The 18,922-nt window shown below is 42.6% G+C and overlaps 1 protein-coding gene across 1 annotated transcript in view; it reads left to right on the top strand.

Moving 5' to 3' along the window:
• The window catches only part of DOCK2 (dedicator of cytokinesis 2), a 443,859-nt gene that overhangs the window by 173,231 nt on the left and 251,706 nt on the right, over positions 1 to 18,922 (top strand). The window lies entirely within an intron of this gene.

Below are 18,922 nucleotides of genomic sequence, written 5' to 3' on the forward strand. Positions count from 1 at the left end.
TTTTTTTTTGATGTGTTATTCATGTTTGGTGTTTGATTCCTCAAGTCTTGCCTCTATTTGGTTTTTGGAATAAGTGCCGCAATAAACTACGTGTGCATGTTCCTTATAGCAGCTAATGATTATAATCCTTTGGGTAATACCAGTAGTGGGATGCTGGGTCTAATAATGGTACATCTAGTTCTAGATCCTGAAGGATTTGCGATACTCGTTTTTTTTTTCCATAATGATTTTTTTTTAATTTTTGTTATAAGTGTTTTGGAATTGCCCTCACCCAGCTGCTCCTGGCCTCTTAGCATAGAAAGGGACGTCAGGTGAAAGGATTAAAAGCTGACTTCTTCCCTATTACTCATTTTCTCCCCCGTCAACTGAGGCAAGTTTAGTTGTCCAACTCCAGTTACCTTTGAGGGCGGTTTCACAACTGGCCTTCCGTTGTTTTCCTGTGTGCTTTTGTGTCTGGTCTGCTGAAGGTAACTGGTATTAAAATTTATGATTGCTTTTCCATACTCCTGTGTGTGGGGAGTTTTTGGTTTTTTCCCCTCTTAAGACAGGGGTTGTTGTTATTATGTTTCATTCCTCAAGAAAAGGAGAGTCATTGTTTGCTACTCTGCTTAGCAGTCTTAAAGTGGGTAAAGATGACTCCTAATTCTCCAAGAGGAAAAGGTGTTGGTTGTATCTGAACTGTGGACATAGGGAATCCCCAGAATCATCTTTTTTAAAAAAATTATTTGAGTCTATAGGCTAAGCCTGAGTAGGGGGGCTACCAAGGTACTCTATTAGTCATGAATGGTTTGAAGGTTCTGATTTTTTTTGTTTTGTTTTGAGATGGGGTCCCACTCTGTTGCCCAGGCCGGAGTGCAGTGGTGCGATCTCAGCTCACTGCAACCTCCACCTCCCGGGCTCAAGCAATTCTTGTGCCTCAGCCTCCTGAGTAGCTGAGATTACAGGTGCCAGCCACTGCTCCCAGCTAATTTTTGTATTTTTAATCGAGACGGCATTTTACCATGTTAGCCAGGCTGGTCTCGAACTCCTGACCTTAAGTGATCTGCACACCTCCGCCTCCCAAAGTGCTGGGATTACAGGTGTGAGCCACCGCACCCGGCCAGGTTTTGATATTTTTATTCATAACTTAGACACTGGTTGGGAGGCTTTTGCTTTTGCTGAATGCAGTGTCTCTTGCTTGGAATGCTCTTCCAATTTCTCATCTTTCTTTGCAGGTAGAATCCTAAACTCGTTTTGGGTTCAGCTCAGATAATACTTCCTTTCTGGGATTTTCTCAATTCCATTCCCTCTTCCTTCCCCTCCCCTCTGCCCCCAGGCAGAATTAGGGACTTCCTTGTCTGTGTTTCATAACCATGTGTGCACCCTGATATCCCAGCACCAATCATTTTTTGTTATTCTCTCCTGTGTAACAGGAGGCTTTGAGTGTGGAAGCTCAGGGAAGCTCAGAGAGCAAGGCATACCCCCTGACTTCACAGAATTTATGCTTTCAGCTTCAGTCTCTCCCATCCCACTTGCACTGTCTATGCTCTGGTTCCATAACAATTCTTTCAATTCCTTGCTTGTGCAGCACTCTCTCACTTCTCACTGCGGCGGAGTGCCATTCACACTGCCTGAATGCATCACCTCTGCTCTTAGCCCAGCTAAATCCTACCTTACCCCCAGAAGTCAGGATGAATATCTCTCTCCTGGGAAACCTTCTCTAATCCTCTCCCCTACGTCTCTTGTGGTCCTAGGAGCAGCTAATGCTTGCTCCGTTGTGGCACCTGTGTTGTCACCCTCTGTGGACTTTTCTGTCTGTCTGCAGAAACCAGAGTGCTGTGAGGAGAGAGATCTTGCTGCTCTACCCCCGCCCACCCCACCCCAGCACAATGCCTGGCTCTTGAAGCTATCTGAAGGAAGGAATAAATGAATGAATATGTCTCACTCCAATTAATGGCAGGGGCTGATTTCTCCCTGGGGTCTTGTGCGCTGAGTGCTAGCAGGGTATTCTTCTTTTTGCCTTCTTTAGATATCAGGTGCAGAGGGTTGAATTAATCACACTCCTGAGTTCATGACAGATCGTCTTCATTGGTCTGTGCAAGCTCCTCCCCTGTTCTGTGTGTGTGCTTGCGTGTGTATTCTGTCATAAAACAAAATTGTATCAGATTGATTTTAGTGTTCTAATTGACTCTTATTAGTGATTCATGAGTCAGGCATTCGTATCTAAAAGACAGAAGGAGCTCTCTTGGGCACAGGAAAGCAGTTGGTTATTGTAAGTTAGCTTGAGCAGGAAGAAGGAAATGGGATGACACAAAAACGTGGGTTAGTTAACATCAGGTTACTTGTAAGAGTTAAGGCAGGGGGGACTTCCTTATCATGCCAGCTCAGGTGACCATGCCCTTTCCATCTGATTGCTGTGAACCTTCTGTTTTAAAGAAAAATTGGTCTGTTTGGGGGATTTTCGTACTTCCTTAAAGTTCCCATTTTAGTATGACACACTTAGTACAGGTGACTCCATCTTGGTTTGATCTGGGCCTAGTGCAGTAGCTCAGTTCAAAACAATGGACTCCTGTGATTTTATTTAACAATTTCTTACCCTTTATCCACATCTTCTACTCCCATTCCACATGCTCCCCACCCCCATGAATGATTTGTCTAATGTATTGAATATGCATGTGTGGTTTTGGGTGCATGTATGTTTACACAGACATACACAGACACACACACACGCACTCATGCCTCTCCTTTGAAGAGGATCAGATATGGACAGCAAAGGGCATTAGCATCTCCACTCTGTTAGAATCCCGATGGGAGGGGAGGGGACTGTGGCATGAGCAGGAATCCTCCAGACTAGAGGGCATTCTTGGTAGAGTCCTGCCCCTGACCTGCGTGTGGGAAAGCAGTCCACCCTGCCGGTCTATGCGTGGGCACCTTCTTCTGAAGTGCATCCTCTGTGGCCACTCTGAGCTCTGGGTTCTCTGATAAGCCCAGGCAGTTTGCCTGCTGCAGGGTGGAAGGGAGCCTGCCACTGCCTCTTTGCATTACTATTTAATTCCCAGGAATCAATACCACCCTGCAAGAGCAGCAGGGTTTTTTCTAACCTATCTGCTCCCTCATATTTCAAATAAAAGGCAGGGAGACAAGGCTTGTTGAAATTCTTTTGTCTGTGGTGCGTTCCAGAGAGCAGCTAATTAAGCCCCAAACTTGAGGTTGAAATACACGAGATCGCTGCACCTTCTGCTGTGCCCAAGGCTGCTTTGTTTTCACCCCTTACTTTTCCTCTGGCTTCCATGGAGTTAGAAATGCCCTCCTGAGGCCAATGGCACAACTTCCATGGATGATGGTGTAGCACACACTTCCCCAGCACCTTCTAACTGGCAGCGTGTGTTCTTATACAACACAGTTGTTTGTTTCCGGCCCCAAAGTAGCAAGGTAGATTTTACTATCCCTATTTAACTGGTGAGGAGGCTGAGACTCAGACAGGCTAGGTGACATTCCCAACTCAGCCTCTTTGCCTCCCCACCACTCCCCATCTACACATCGCCCTTAACAGCACTTTCACCTGCACCAATTCCCTGGAGGAGCCTGCACAGGCTTTAAGTCAGACCGCATCTTGTATCCATTCTACAAATATTTAGAAAGTGCCTATCATATGCTCTATTCTGTGTGCTGGGGCTACGGCCGTGAGCAGAGCAGGGGATAAATTCTAGCTCTGCTGTCATTAGCTGTGGGACATTGAGAAGTCATCTAACTGCTCAACCCCAGAATGTGCCCTCAACCCTGGGTCCATGGTCTGTTAGGAACCAGGCTGCACAGCAGGAGGTGAGCAGCCAGAGAGTGAGTAAAACTTCATCTGTATTTACAGTCACTCCGCATGGCTTGCATTACTGCCTGAGCTCCGCCTCCTTCAGATCAGTGGCAGCATTAGATTCTCATAGGAACGTGAACCCTATTGTGAACTGCACATGAGAGGAGTCTAGGGTGCATGCTCCTTATGAGAATCTAATGCCTAATGATCTGTCACTGTCTCCTATCCCCCCCCCGATGGGACCATCTAGTTGCAGGAATACAAGCTCAGGGCTCCCACTGATTCTACATTATGGTGAGTTGTGTAATTATTTCATTATGTATTGCAAGGTAATAATAATAGAAATAAAGTGCACGGTAAATGTAATGCATTTGAATCATCCAAAAACCACCTCCTCCAACATCCTTTTCATGAAAAAATTGTCTTCCATAAAACTGGTCCCTGGTGCCAAAAAGGCTAGGGATGGCTGCTCTGAGCTGTCTGTATGATGAGGATACTCTTTTCCCAGGTGTGGCAGAATTACAGTAAACAAGAGCACCTGTGAAAACATCCAGCCTTATGCCTGGAACATAATCTGCACTCTATGCTTGTGGCTTTCCTTCTTCCCTCACTGTTCTGCTTCACTCATATGCTCTTCCTGCTGTCCCAGGCTGCTTCTAAAATATCCCTAGAATTCTTTAAAGGACAGTACAGGGCCAAGTGGCTTCCTGGGAAAATGCAAGGCAGGCACTGAGCCTGGAGAGAACTCTGTAGCCCCATTAGTATTGAGGGCAACCCCCAAGCCAGCCCTGGTGGCAGCCAGATGGTTTGGAGCCCTCGCAGGCCCCACAGAAGGCTTGCCAAGAAGTGGCAGATGCTGCTGCTGGAGGCAGGCCTTCCCTGCAGGGCGTCTGGGCCTCAGAGGAATTCCTGGAGTGACTGGAGAAAGGTGTCGTCCTGTCCTTTCAGGGGCTCCTGTGGGGAATTCCAGAACTTCAGAGCTCCTCATCACCATTGCACGGGGCAGAGAGCTGGAGCTGGCTCTTTCCAGCTCACAAGAACCAAGTATGAAATGTTTAGGAATTTTGTGAGGCAATTGTTAAATAACTGCCATTATTAAAAATTGTTATAAATCTGTAATTAAATAAACTGTATTAAAGTCTAAGGTAATAAGATCTCAAAACTCAACAACTTCCTGATGAGCTGGCGCCATTTCATTTTTGTCTATCCTCTTGAGGTTATTTACATCTGTTGTGTCTGTGTGGTGGAAACAGTGTCTCAAGCTCTGCTGCTGTGCCTTGAAATCAACCAGGAAGGGAGTGTTAATGCCACAGAAACTGGAAAATGTTACATGTATCCAGGACTTTATTTTTTTCTTTCTAGAAAAACAATGGATAAATATCTACCAGCACATTTCTGCCAGGGACTCCAAACAATGACCCCGATTAAGAAAAATCCAGAGACCCAAGGGAGCTGACTGTGCACTTCTCTTCCCCTGGTGGACCCTAAATCCGCCATCCTCTAAGGGTTCTTGAGGGACTTGGCAAAGCCAGTATGCTCCAGGGATGTAGTGTTTTTAAGAAAAACTGAACACCCAACATAGACCAAGGAGGGGAGATAGGTTTCATTTCTCATGACAGTTCTCATTGGTCTGCCGTGGCTTCTTTCCTGATAGTGTTGAGAATGTCAAAGTCTCCTGCAGGGTAGTGAGAAAGACAGCTTTGGTTCCTGCGGTAGGTGAGGGGTGGGTACAATGAGTTGGGTATCATGGATTTGTTATGCCTAAACTAGGTGGCCAATTCCAAAATGTGGGGAAGGTCATTGTGACGGGGAGATTGGTATCTTTCACCTCAGTAGGTTTTGGCCTTAAGTAGGACATAAAAATTAGGAAAAGTTGATTTTTGATTCGACAAACACCACTCAGATTTATTGCTGCAAGAACCATGGATGGTTACTAAAAGTCATGGACAAAAGTCTGATAGGAAACAGGATATTTGCATAATCTCAAAGTATCTTCCCAAAGTATCCACTGATTAATGGCACAGGGAAAGATAGTAGCTTTACATTGGAGACACCTGATAGACCTTATCGTAACCAAATGAGCAAAGGGAAACCGCCAGCAGGGAGACATAGTGACATCATGTGCCTCCTGACAGGATGCACTGAGGACTCTACATCTCTTCTATAGGAATATTGCCAAAAATGTACAGCCTCAATCTGATGATGAGAAGACATTAGACAAACCCTCACTGAGGAGTGAAAAACACCAGTCAAGTCCTCTTCAAAAGTTAAGGTCATGAAAGACTATGGCACTCTTGCAGGTTGGAAACATGACAACTGGATTCAATGTGGGATCCTGAATTGAGTCATGGACCTGAATTGAATCATGGACCAGAAAATGGATGTTAGAAGGAAAACTGGCAAAATTAGCATAAAGGCTACAGTGTAGTTAATAGCATTGGACCAATGTGGATTTCCTGGTTTGATTATTGTACTCTGGTAATATAAGAGGTTAGCATTAACCAATGCTGGGTGAAGGGTGCATAGGAACTTGCTGTGCCATCTTTGCAACTCACTAGGAATCTAACATTATTTCAAAATTTAAAATGTTTTTAAAAAGCTTATTTTTGAAGTATTTAAGGGATGCTCACTCACGAAGAATGAGGTTTGAAGGTGAGCAGTTCTGCCAAGTATACTTATTTCTATGTGAAGGGAAATAACACATAGAAATTAGTGTAAAAACCTGATGGATACAGGATTTTCTGCTTTATGAGTTAAGACAACAAAATCCACAAAGGACTAGCCTTACTAGAAAGTTCCATTTGCAAAATTCCTAACTTCCTCAACCAATCAGGAGGCCAATGTAATCTCCCACCAAATGAATGATTAGGTAATTGCATGACTAAACCAACATTTAGCATGCCTTAACCCAGGACTAGGCTCTGGGGACGTGGGACATGGAGGAGCATAGGAGCCTGTCCTGTTCTCAGGGACCTTGCAGCCTATAGTATTTCACATGGGCTATTTGACAGCCCTAGCCATGTGGTAAGTCCTAGGCCAGGGTATAGGACTTGAGCGTCAGCTGATCTTTGCCTGGCAAGCTTGGCAAATGGTTGGTTTGGCATTGCTTAGGGATGGTCTTTGGGTTGTGTATTCTCAGGGAGTTCATCTGGAAAATAAGAAGACAGCTTTTTCTCACAGTTGACTAGACCTATCCCTAGTAAAGTTAATGATCCACCAGGTTCAGTTCCATCAGCACCAACTAGAAATACTTCTTAAGGTATTATTTAATATTCCATCATTTGCCATGACCAAAGTTTAAAGAAGTTCACCTACAGCCAAATCCACAATGGCCTCACACACTCCCTGCTTCCTGTCCTCAATCTCACATCCTTCTTCACTGCCTCTCAGAGCCAGGATGAGGGTGAGGCATGGCCCAGGAGGAAGGGCAGAATGTAATGGGGCACCAAAAATTCAATAATCAAATCAAATAATACCGTGACATTTAAAAAAAATCAATATTTTGTTATTTTGTTTGCCATGAGTTTTTGCATTAATTTTTTAAACAAAACATTGCATTGTTAATTTTCTTGATTACTGAGTTTATTGGGACCCCTTCAATTTTGCCCCCTAGGCTAGTGTCTCACTTGTTTCACTCTTCCCCCTAGTCCTGGCCACTGCACAGTCCTCTCATCAACACTGGCTGCCTGCACAGTCCTCTCGTCAACACTGGCTGCCTGCAGTAACAAAGCTGGGCTTTGACCCATCAACAGCATGGCGGCTTGGAGGGATGGAGAAGGTACCTTTCTATTCTCCCTCCAAGACTGTGGAGGGGCTGCGGAAGATTTCTGTCTGCTGGGAACCCTTGCATAAAAGTACTAGTTGAAAGGAACAGCCATTTACACTCGAAACCTTCACTGGGACAGCCACTTGGTTTCCAAAAAGCATTTCTTGCATAATGTTTGAATTAAATCTCCCCTTCGAAGTTGGGAGGCATGAGTTAAAAACTCTCTCAGCAGCAGAGAAATATAGCTATGTTTGGTCCAGGTTACAGTTGCTGAGGGAACTATAACTTTGATTTGCTCTCCTGGTATAAATGTAAATCCTTAAGTGAAATGAGTTAAGCGAGGGAGGAGGCGCTCTGTTTTTAAGGATGCGTTTGATCAGCAGCTCTGTCTATGGTGCCCCACCTGCCATGCACAATCTGAGAGGGAGCAGCCAAAGACTGCAGCGAGGAAGCTTCCAGCAAATGATCTAAGAGTTCTAGAATGGACATTGTCTCAGGGAGGTTTTTAGATCAGTTTTGTCTTAGAGATAAACACAATTGCTTTAACAGTCTGGATTGGAAAATGAAGTTTAATTTCAGCACAGTTTCTGCAAGCCACCTAGCATGCTAAAGTCATCTTTGACCCTCTATTTATTACCTTGTCTTTGGCCTGAAATCCCAACTCAGCTTACTTTTCTTCTCTAACCACATTTCCAACTGTTTTCAGCCTGCAGTTTACGTTCTAGCACAGCCAGACTCTCACTCTCCCAGCAACCCTTCATGCTCTTTCTTCTTTCTTTGTCATTTACCCTGTTCCTTCCATCTGGAAGGGGTTCTTTTTTTCCCGCTTTTTCTTTTTTTTTAATTTTTAATTTTTGTGGGTACATAGTAGGTATATGTATTTATGGGGTACATGAGATATTTTGATACAGGCATGGGATGCGTAATAATCACAGCATGGAAAATGAGGTATCCATGTCCTCAAGCAGTCATCCTTTGTATTACAGTCAATGCAGTTATACTCTTTTAGTTATGTTAAAATGTGACAATTAAGTTGAAAAACAGTCACCCTGTTTTTCTCCCTTCTGTCTGTCTTGAAAGCCTTCAACTGGTGGTTTACAACCTGAATCTAGCCCACAGATGTATTGTGTCTGGCTTGCAGAATTATTTCATAAAACCCACAGTCCCACTCATTCCTATTGCTTTCTAGATGACTGGGTCCACACTTTTATATTATCCATCCTGCCTATGTAGACATCTGAATTGTGACCTCTGAGAGCCAGACCCTGCCTTTCCTAATAGGCCCAACCCAATTCTTCCTCGATTAAGAAATCACCCCAGGTTCTTTTAGCTCCATCTACTTACCACCTCTCCTGCATTCTGAAAACTTTTGGCCTTATCATAGAATTTAGCACTTAATTATATGCAGCTTGACATTTGCTCTTGTCATGGTAGGCCTTTCTGGCACATGTTGGGACAAGACTAACACTTTGTTATTTCTCTTTTCAACTGAAGTAATATCTTTCTATCCAACAGCTCACTAAACATTATCTAAGCACCTATGATCTGTTAGGTACCATGCTAGGCCTTTGGGATGCAAAGGTGTTGAAGACAAGCTCCTCTCTTACTAGAAACTAACTTGGACACCTTATTTCCCAGCACTTGGCCTCAGCGGTCTATTCATTATTTCAGAGCACATCTAGTCCTTCCTAAGCCTCACTGCCTGATTAACACTCCTCCCACTGCTACAATAAACGTTCTTTGAATATTTAAATCATATTTGTCTTTTGAAGCCTGGGTCAATTTCCCTTATATTTGCCTTGCCTGGTCTGTTTCACAGACATGTGTCCACCCCTGTCTCTTGGAAATTTGACACAGGCCATCATTTACAGAAAGTGTTGTTCTGTGGGTGTCCTATATGTGGTTTACAGACTCTCCAAGGACAGAGCTGATCCAGTCTTACATTTCTCCTGTATTTCCACACTGCGTGGCCATAGTGCCGAACTCCAAGCAGATATTCAATAATTAGTCTCTGTGGTTTGATTGATCCTCCCATCTTCAATTAGTCTACTTTCAAGAAATACATGCTGACACTAATTTTATTTGTTATACTCAGTGGAATCCAGTGAGAAAGGTAAATCTGCTGCTTTTGCATTAAAACATCGCATAAAAAGCAGGTACCAACTTTGAGTACTGATGGGCTCCCAAAGTTGTTTATACATCAGTTTAGAATTCAGCCTGCATTTTCCCACGGAAATAATGCCTTGGGGTTGGTCACACCCCCAGGCCAGCCTACATAGACATGTTTAACCTGTAATGTTTTGAACTCTGGGGCAGAGATTAGAGCTCACATTTTCTTCTCCTCATTGCCTGAAGAGTGTGGAGGTTGTATGCGCTTCACCTTACCTGACAGTCACCGCACTGTGCCCAGCTTTACAATGTCTGTTTTCTTATCTGGATAGTCACCCCCATGAGCACAAAGACCACATCGGTCTTGTTCACTTCTATATCCTAGCACAGTACCCAGCACATTGATTGAGCAGTCAATACGTACTTGTTGATTTGGATTGAGTTAAATTCTAGTTGAAAGATGATGGACTTTGGAGACACATAGGCGTGGATTTGAATTCCAATGCCATCACTGACTAGCTGAGTGGTATTGGGGCCTCTCTGAGCCTCAGCTTATCTCTCCATATTTTGTTAATTCATAATACCAAGTTGCTGAGCATGTGGTTAATACCAAAATGTATGTTCTTTCCTTCCTTACTACCTTAATCTCTCAAAAGCATGTGAATAATTAATTAATGATGTCTCTTCTTAGTACACTAGTTGTTAAGGTGGTGGTGACAGGGAAGGCAGTATTCGATGCTAGGGCCTTTTCGCAGCTTTTGGGAAGTGTTGGGTTCTATTTCCAGCTCTAGTTCTAACAGACCATGTGACCTGAGATAGGTCATGCAAACATATCTGTGAAACAGCAGTGAGCGATTTAAGTTATTTTCAGGCTTTTCCACATAAGTATTAATCATTTCAGGTGAGTGAATATAAATGCTCAATGTTCTAGGGGCAGAGTCCAAAGGTTGAATTTATTTGAATTCAGTCTTATGTTTTATCTTAATTATTCATGCATACTTTGTATTCTAATTCATGGTGGGTACTTGTTTTAAAAATATTGACATAATGTTATTCATGTTAATGAATGCTTGCTATAAGCCCAACTCTGTCCTAAGCCCTTTATATTCAGAAGTCAATTTATTTCTACCACAATTCTTTCAGTAAGCTGTTATCATCTCCATGTTACTGATGAGCAAACTAAGGCTTATATGAGTTGAAATAAGTAAACTCAGGCTACAGAGCAAGTTAGTGGCAGGGCCAGAATTTAATTTGTCCAAATCTAAACTTTTGCTTATACTTCATCAAAGGGTACGTAAAACAGAGACTTCCCACAGTCATCAAATATATTAATAAAATGCCTTCGCTTTTATATCTGGGGCAAGGAATGACATGATTCAGTGAGGGTAAGTGTAGTTAACCTTTCCAGAAATACCCCCAGGAGACCAATTACTTATCTGCTTAAAAACTACCCTGGCCATCTCGGTGACTCATGCCTGTAATCCCAGCTACTCAGGACGTTGAGGCAAGAGAATCGCTCGAATCCGGGAGGCAGAGGTTGTGGTGAGCCAAGATCACGCCATTGCACTCCAGCCTGGGCAACAAGAGCGAAACTCCATCTCAAACAGCAACAACAACAACAACAACAACAACAACAACAACAGCAACAACAAAACTATCCTTTGCTGGGCAGGGTGGCTCACGCCTGTAATACCTGCACTTTGGGAAGACAAAGCTAGGGGATTACTTGAGCTGAGGAGGTTGAAGCCAGTCTGAGAAACATGGCAAGACCCTACGTCTACAAAAAATTAAAAGATTAGCTGGGCATGGTGGCATGCACCTGTAGTCCCAGCTACTCAGCAAGCTGATGTGGGAGGATCGCTTGGACCCAGAAGCTAGAGGATGCAGTGAGCTGTGATCACTCCACTGTACTCCAGCCTGGGCAGACAGAGCAAGACCCTGTCTTGAAAAAAAAAAAGAAAACCTATCCTGGAAGACGAGTCACAACACCACACCCTCTTGGCTATATGGTGAGAAGTGAAGAAAGGAGAGGAGATGGTACATATAGGGGGAATAAGTAAAGAAGTTGCCAGCATCTTTGTTTTTTGAGAAGACATGACTTAGCACATCTATTATTTTTCATCAAACTCTGAATTGATAAGATGTAAAGTAGTTTAGACAATGTTGCTACCCATCTGTTCATTCTTTCATCCAACCATCCATCCATCCCTCCACTGACATGTTCATTTTGTGTATTTATACATGTACTTAGTGTTTACTCTGTATTAAACATGACACTACACTTTGGACTTTCAAAACGGAAAGATGTGGTCCCAAGAAATATGAACAAAGTTTTGTGGGTACTCAAAAAGAATATGCAACTTTGCCTGGGGTAAGGTGGAAGTTTGGAGTGGTTGAGTTCCCAAAGATGATGACTGGGCTGAGTTTTTCCCTGGTGAACAGGATATTAGCAGGTAATCAAAGGGAGAAGGACATCTCAGACACAGAGAAAAACATGCTGTCATCTCTGGTGGCTCTCGTCTCTGGGGAGGACGAGCTGCCCAAGACTGGTTGAGGTAAGGCCTGGGAGAAACGAAACCTCTCCAGACCCCAAGGACTGAACTCTCTGAAGAAGATGCCTGTAGTCCAAGGTGAAGATGTGGTGAACTCTGTTGCCCATCATGATTGTGGGAAGATTATAATCAGAATTCCAGGGAGAAGGTAGGAATCCAGAGGTGGTTGGTCTGACTCACTGCAAGTGAGACTTGATACAGTTTCAAGGAAAGGGGTTGGCAGCAAGAATATATGAGAGTTAGTTATGTATTATTAGGCTCCACTCTTAATATGGAGAGGCACTGTTATTATAAAGCCTTACTTACTACATTGCAAAGAACACATCATGTGCATGTTTCTCCCAGCTGGCTCTGCAGCACCTCCCTCAGGACACCTTCTCACATTTTCCTAGATTGGGTAATGATGTTTTTTCTGAGCTTTCTCAGCTCCCTGTAATAGCACTGTCAGGATCCTTCCTTTACCATGTGGTTCTTCCCCAGTCCTACGTTGCCAATACACTGTGCTCTCTTAACAGCAGGGGCTAGATTTTCTGTCTCTGAAACCTCAGAATCCAGGACAGAGCATGGCATGTAGTGAGTCGGCACTACCCCGTATTGAATTTATGTAGAGAGCTTTTACAGAATAACAACACTTCAGTCTCATCACCAGAGACTTAGAATTTGTCTTGGGTGGAACCTGGGCATGAATATATTTATATATATGGAAAATCCCCAGCTTGTTCTAAAAATGCAGCCATGGTTATAGACCACTGAAGCAGATGCTTAGATAATGCTTCTTGAGGTATTGGACTATAACAGATATAACAGATATTATCTCATTTTTTGGTAAGGCAGAGGGTTGGAGAGGAGCTGCAACCTGCTGTTGAGGCAGCTTCTCAAGGATCTCAATTCACTACAGGCCACAGAAACCTGGGAGCAGATGACTACTTTGAGATGCTGCATACTTACCTGAAAGAAAACCTTAATGTGCTCCCAGGAATAAACTCATGGATTTGCTTCAAGATGACGTGGTTATAATAACCAGCTAAGCTAGGCTGTCACTGTTGAGAATGGAAAGTGACCGAGCATTCATAGAAACTGCTTTCCTGCTCACCAGCTTGTTGGGAAAGGATCAGAGCTACGGATTAAAAGTGGGGCCACCAAGTGTGTTACAGAAACTGGAAAATGAAGTGGCCATCTTTCTACCATCCAGAAAAGCCACCAGAAACTGTAGATCAAATTGGGAAATTTGGAATAAATCAAGGAAAATAAACGAGTTCTCCCTTGCCCAAATTTATTGTAGTTGTATAGGTGGATCTGGGAGATTTAGTGGAGGAAAAGGGAGCACACAGCCTAAGCTTTCCAGAAAGAGCTGGGGATGATGGTATTACAAATGTGACAGAACTTTAAAAATGTTGAAATCATTGGTGACAATTAGAAAACAGTAAAAACACACAAAGAAACAAACAAAACCCAACACACATGCTTTTTCAATGTTAAAACCGAGGCACATACTCTGTTGCGGGGGGCGGGGTTAAGAGAGAGAGTGCGACTGTATTTCCCAAGATGAGGAGAAATGCCCTTGTTCTAGGAGGCAGTGATTTTGCCAGCACCATGGAGAAGGGCACACATTGTCTCTTGCTTATTTTTTATTTATACAGATGGGTTTCTGGGGAGGGTTTTGATTGTATCCAATCTGAACTGACAAAGGCAACCCTGATGTCTGTGTAACTGCATGCATAGACCAGAGGGTACAAATTCACTTCTTAGATCTATTGGTCTTTTCTGGCCAATTCTGTTGCATTTTAGACTGACATACTTCCTCTGTCCTTTCTTAGCAAAGGAAAAGAGGTTCAAGGGTGAGATTTAAAACCTCCCTTTGCTAGTAATTTTCTAAAGGTTCTGATAGAATTAATCCCTAAGCAAGACCGGTCGGTGAGAGCGGGCTCTGAATTCTGGCTGAGGCACAGGATGCTGTATGTTTTATGAGATTGGCCTCCCAGCTTGGTTTTGCGCCTGCCTGACTTGGAAGGGATTTGTGGGAGGAGTCCATTTTGAAAAATGCGAATAGTAGGGTTTTGATTTGGGGAAACCCTGCTGAGGAAACTATCAGTCATCACTGAATGAGCCTCTGATGTCTGTGTTCTCTTTCTGGAGGGTAGTGGGATGAGTAAGGGTATTTTCACTGTAGGAAAGAGGATAGAACGTTGGATATATTCTTTGGTTTGTCTCATTCCCTGTCAAAGAACCCCTTAGTCTTTTGTATGTGGTCAAGCTGTGTTGTCAGGACAGTTGAAGAAATCTGTGCCCAGAAGCTTCCAGATCCTCTATTCTAGCTCTACCCCCTCATCTAAGAATCTCTGCTTTCTCTCTGCAACAGTTACATGACGTCTCCTATTCGAACTTAAATCCACTTAATTAGATCATGGCAATTACTTATTCTGTGACAGGTACTTGTGCTAGGTGTTGAGCCCAAAGTAGTGACACAGACCTAATCCCTGTTCTCAAGTAACTTACCAATGATTCACAATCTGTTTAACAGTGTAAGCGGGGGCAGGTCTGAGTGGATTATGTTATGACTCCCTACCTCACAGGAGCTTATAGTCCAGAATTTTAATGCTGTCATTCAGGACTGGTGATGATGCAGAGGCATGAATAAAAGGAAATACTAGTTTGCCATTGGATGGGGGAGAAAAGGGAGGAAAGTCGTGAGGGGAGGGAGGGAGCTTGTCCTATCTAGGATGGCTTTCTGGATAAATAGTTGCAAAGATTTTCACCACCATGGAGTCCTTTTCCTATCCTATGCCCATGGATGCATGTTTTAAAATACACTAAAAAAGCAACATGCATTAAACATTGAGTAATGTGGTTACTCATTTAAATTAATTAGTACTATAGAAACATAATTCAGAATTTTCTGACCAACAGAGTTAAACAGGTTGTCTACTTAGAGTTTATTTTGTTCTCATTCAAACAAGGAATCTTGGCATTTTCATTAGCCCATGCAGTAATACTGAAGATGAGTGGGTGTACAATTTCTGTTAAGCTTTTTGAAATATTGCAAATAGCTCATGTACCCCCATTTCTGCAGTGAAAACCTTACCTGAGACCATCGCTGCAGGGCCATTTGTTCATGTAGTTCAATTTTCACTTAAGCTTTGAAAGTTTACACATTAGGACGGTATAGGTACAGAACACAGGGCCTGTGACTTTATTGGCTCAGAATATTTGTTAATTGACATTAAACTATTAAATATCAAAATTCAAATAATTGCTTAAGTATTTAGAAAATGGACAGTATATTAGCTAGTCAACTACAGCTCAACAGTTTTGCAATTATATTTACATTGTATTTATTTGGAGAGGTTTTTTCTTTTTAACATCTTTGACACGTGGTATGAAATGGGACCTTCAAAAGTCACCTTGTCTAGAGCCTGCTCTTTTGTCTAAAGAGCTGCAAGAAAGGAGACTGAGTGGTACAATTTAAGATCTAAAAGCAGATGACCGTGTTCTTCCTGGAAAGTAGACTGGAGATGCAGGTCCCTTGGGCAAGACATATCTGCTATCTCCTATTCTATTGTGTGGATAAGCCATCATTTATATAATAGGATCCCCGATTTGGGGATATTTATCTTGCTTGTTACATTCGGGTATTATACATAATACAATGTTGCTATAAATAGCCTCACACAGTGCAAGAGTCTTGCAACCAAAAAGACATGGGAGCAGATCCAGCTCCATTGCCTACAGTTCTATGGCTCTGGACAAGCTGCATAAACCTTTAGATTTCCTCATTTGTGACATGGGAAGAACTAGGGTAGCAGATTTATAAGGTTATTCTGTGAATTAAATGAGGTGGCTCATGTAAAGCACTTATCATCATGGCTGGCATATATTAAGTGCTCAATAAATATTGAATGATAATAATAATTAGAATGTATCTTACTTTATATCTTAAAATGCGGTAATAATTATCCCTAGGGTTCTTATCAAGACTCATTGAGATATTGAACACAAAGCACACAGCCCATTGCCCAGCACATAGTAAGAATTCAACAAATGTTAGTTTTGCTATCTATTTTTTTGTACCTCATAAATTTTTCCTGTTTTGAAGAACAAAATAGTAAAGTGGAGCCTATCTGAGGCACATCTGCATAAGTGTCTCCAACCAGCCTTTATTCATCAGCATTAAGATATTGAACATATAGGCTTTAGGAGGCTTAATCTTTTTCTGCTCTAGCCTTCAGGTTGGAGGTTCCAGTATATTTTAACAAAAACCCTTGCAAAGCAACTTACAGGATCTAAATAAAAACAATGTTTTGCTCGTTGAGTTGGTTTCATAGTTGTGCCTTTTAAAAGAATGTTAACCCACGTTACTTGCAGTGCTTTTCTGTCCATTTAGTAATGTTGGCAACAGTGATCCAACTCGTGAGCCCCAAGGTTACATCTATAGCCCCAGCATGGGGTGGGAGACCTGCTGGGGATGGGGAAGGAGGAGAGCCATTCCCACAGCAGCCTGACACCCCTGAACACAGGGCTTCCTGGGTGTACATCCCTGGGATGTACCCACTCAGTCTCCTATGGACATGGTTCTTTAGGATTGCAGCCTTTCATTCTTTCCGATGGAGAAAGATTTCGATTTTCATTGTTACATATGTGATTATGAACATTTCCAACAAAACAAAGCAAATAAAATTATCCCTTTAACCTCACATCTGTCCCTCCTCCCTCCCACTCAGTGATATCATTGTTAATGGTTTGCTATACATTTTTCCCAGACTTTCTGGACATAGAAAATAAAATTTCAAAAAAAAAAAAAAAAAAGGATTATATTGTGTATGGTGCTCTGTAGTCTCTTTTTTCTGAACATATTTAGGATATCTTTCCAGGTCAAGATCTATCTACCTTCTCCTCCATTGTGTGAATAAACCATCATGTACATAATAGGATTCCTGATTTGACCACATTTATCTTGCTTGCTGCGTTTAGGTATTATAAACAATGCAATATGCTACAAGCAGCTGTGCACACAACTGTTTGTCTTATGATGTTCTTTGGACAGATTTACAGAATGATTTACCACCTGCAAAGTGCTGCCACATCCATCCATTTATGTGATCCAAAGAGGTGGAGGCAGAGGCAGTCACAAGCCTGGACTTGAGTCAGGCAGGCCTGGGCTGGAACTTGGATTAGCAGACCACAGCCAAGTACTTCACTTCACTCATCTCTAAATCTGGAATTGTTGAAGTATTTCTCCTATTTTATATGTGCTTGCAGGATTCCTTAAGTTAATGTATGTAAAATACTTAGAAAAGTGCATGCCACATAGTAAAACGTTTTTAAGATATTAGCTCTCTGTGTTGGAATTAGCTATGGTTCCTCAAAACAATTCTGATATTGTGGATGCCAGTGCATCCAATATACAGATGAATAAACTTGAGGGTCAGAGAGGCAAGATGGGTCAAGGCCAATGACCAACAAGGAAAGAGAATAGTTAATGGCAACTTCATAGTCTCTGTGCAAGGAGAGACTTTTGCAGAGCACTTTTCATAATATTGAAAGAAGTTGCCAGAGAAGTTGGAGAGGGCCTAAAGCACCATTCCATTGTGCCACCGACACCACACTTCTGATCACAGAAGGAGCATGCAATTAGGCAGAGTTTGGCCATCTGTGAATGGAACTTTCTTGGACAAGTTACTAAATCTCTCTTATTCTCGTGTTGTATATCTGGGATTTCAGTGCAGTTTCATAAAAAGTTAAACGAGATTATCTCAAGTCTATATGCACAGTTGCTGGCATATAATAAGACCTTGAAATTTGTGTTAGCAGTAGTGTCAGAGTTAGAACCCACATCTTCTTTTCCTTTTTGTTGTATCCTGCTGCTGCTAACTCCAACCCTGTCTTCTAGAGAAGGCTAATACAAAGTGTAAGACATGTGTGACAACATGAATGCATTGCCCAAGTCCTACTTGGTAAATGGGGTGGGGATGCTCACCCAGTGGGTGGGGAGAAGCAGAGATGATGGGATACAGCAGTGCCACCCACCCTACCTTATTGTTCCTGCCTCCCCTTCGCTGAGCTGTCTCTGTCCCTGGCTGCCTCTGAGGCTTGCTTCATGCAATGAGATGTCAGTGCAGTAAAATCTTTCAGGATGGAAACCAGTTCAAACAGGAAGAGAGAAGACAGCACTAAACCTAGAACTCATGCAAAAATCACATTCCCTCTAAGGGCCAGAGAGAGAGAGGGTGACTGTACTGTAGATGATATCTGTTACTGTTTTTCAAAGTTAGATATTTTCTTTCCAGGTGTTTGTGATACCTTCAAGATAAGAAACAAATGGAAAAGACCTCTTACATAGAACACAGAATGGAAAAAAACAGTAGCAGCCATAGATTGCTGCTGTTTTCACTGTAAGAATATGCATTCTTTCTCTTTTGCTTGAAAAAAAAAGTAGACCTTTGGATTTCACTCTGTAGCTGTGACCTTGTGATCTTCCTTTTAGTACTGGAAAGGCCTAAAGACAAAGCAGGCGGAGGAGGTGAGATTGTCCTTGACATGAACACAGGGCCAAGGCTGCCTGTGTGCTGGACTGGAGGAAGCAGTGGCCCCCACAATATTCAGCAGAATAGGTCCTTCATTCTAGCTCTGATGATATTTCCTGTCACACGTCACTGGTCATATTACCATGTGCAAACCACTTCCTAAAGCTGAAGTTTTTCTTTTTTTTTC

The sequence above is a fragment of the Rhinopithecus bieti genome, unplaced genomic scaffold, assembly GCF_001698545.2.
Source record: "Rhinopithecus bieti isolate Rb0 unplaced genomic scaffold, ASM169854v2 scaffold_30732, whole genome shotgun sequence".
NCBI classification, from domain to species: domain Eukaryota; kingdom Metazoa; phylum Chordata; class Mammalia; order Primates; family Cercopithecidae; genus Rhinopithecus; species Rhinopithecus bieti.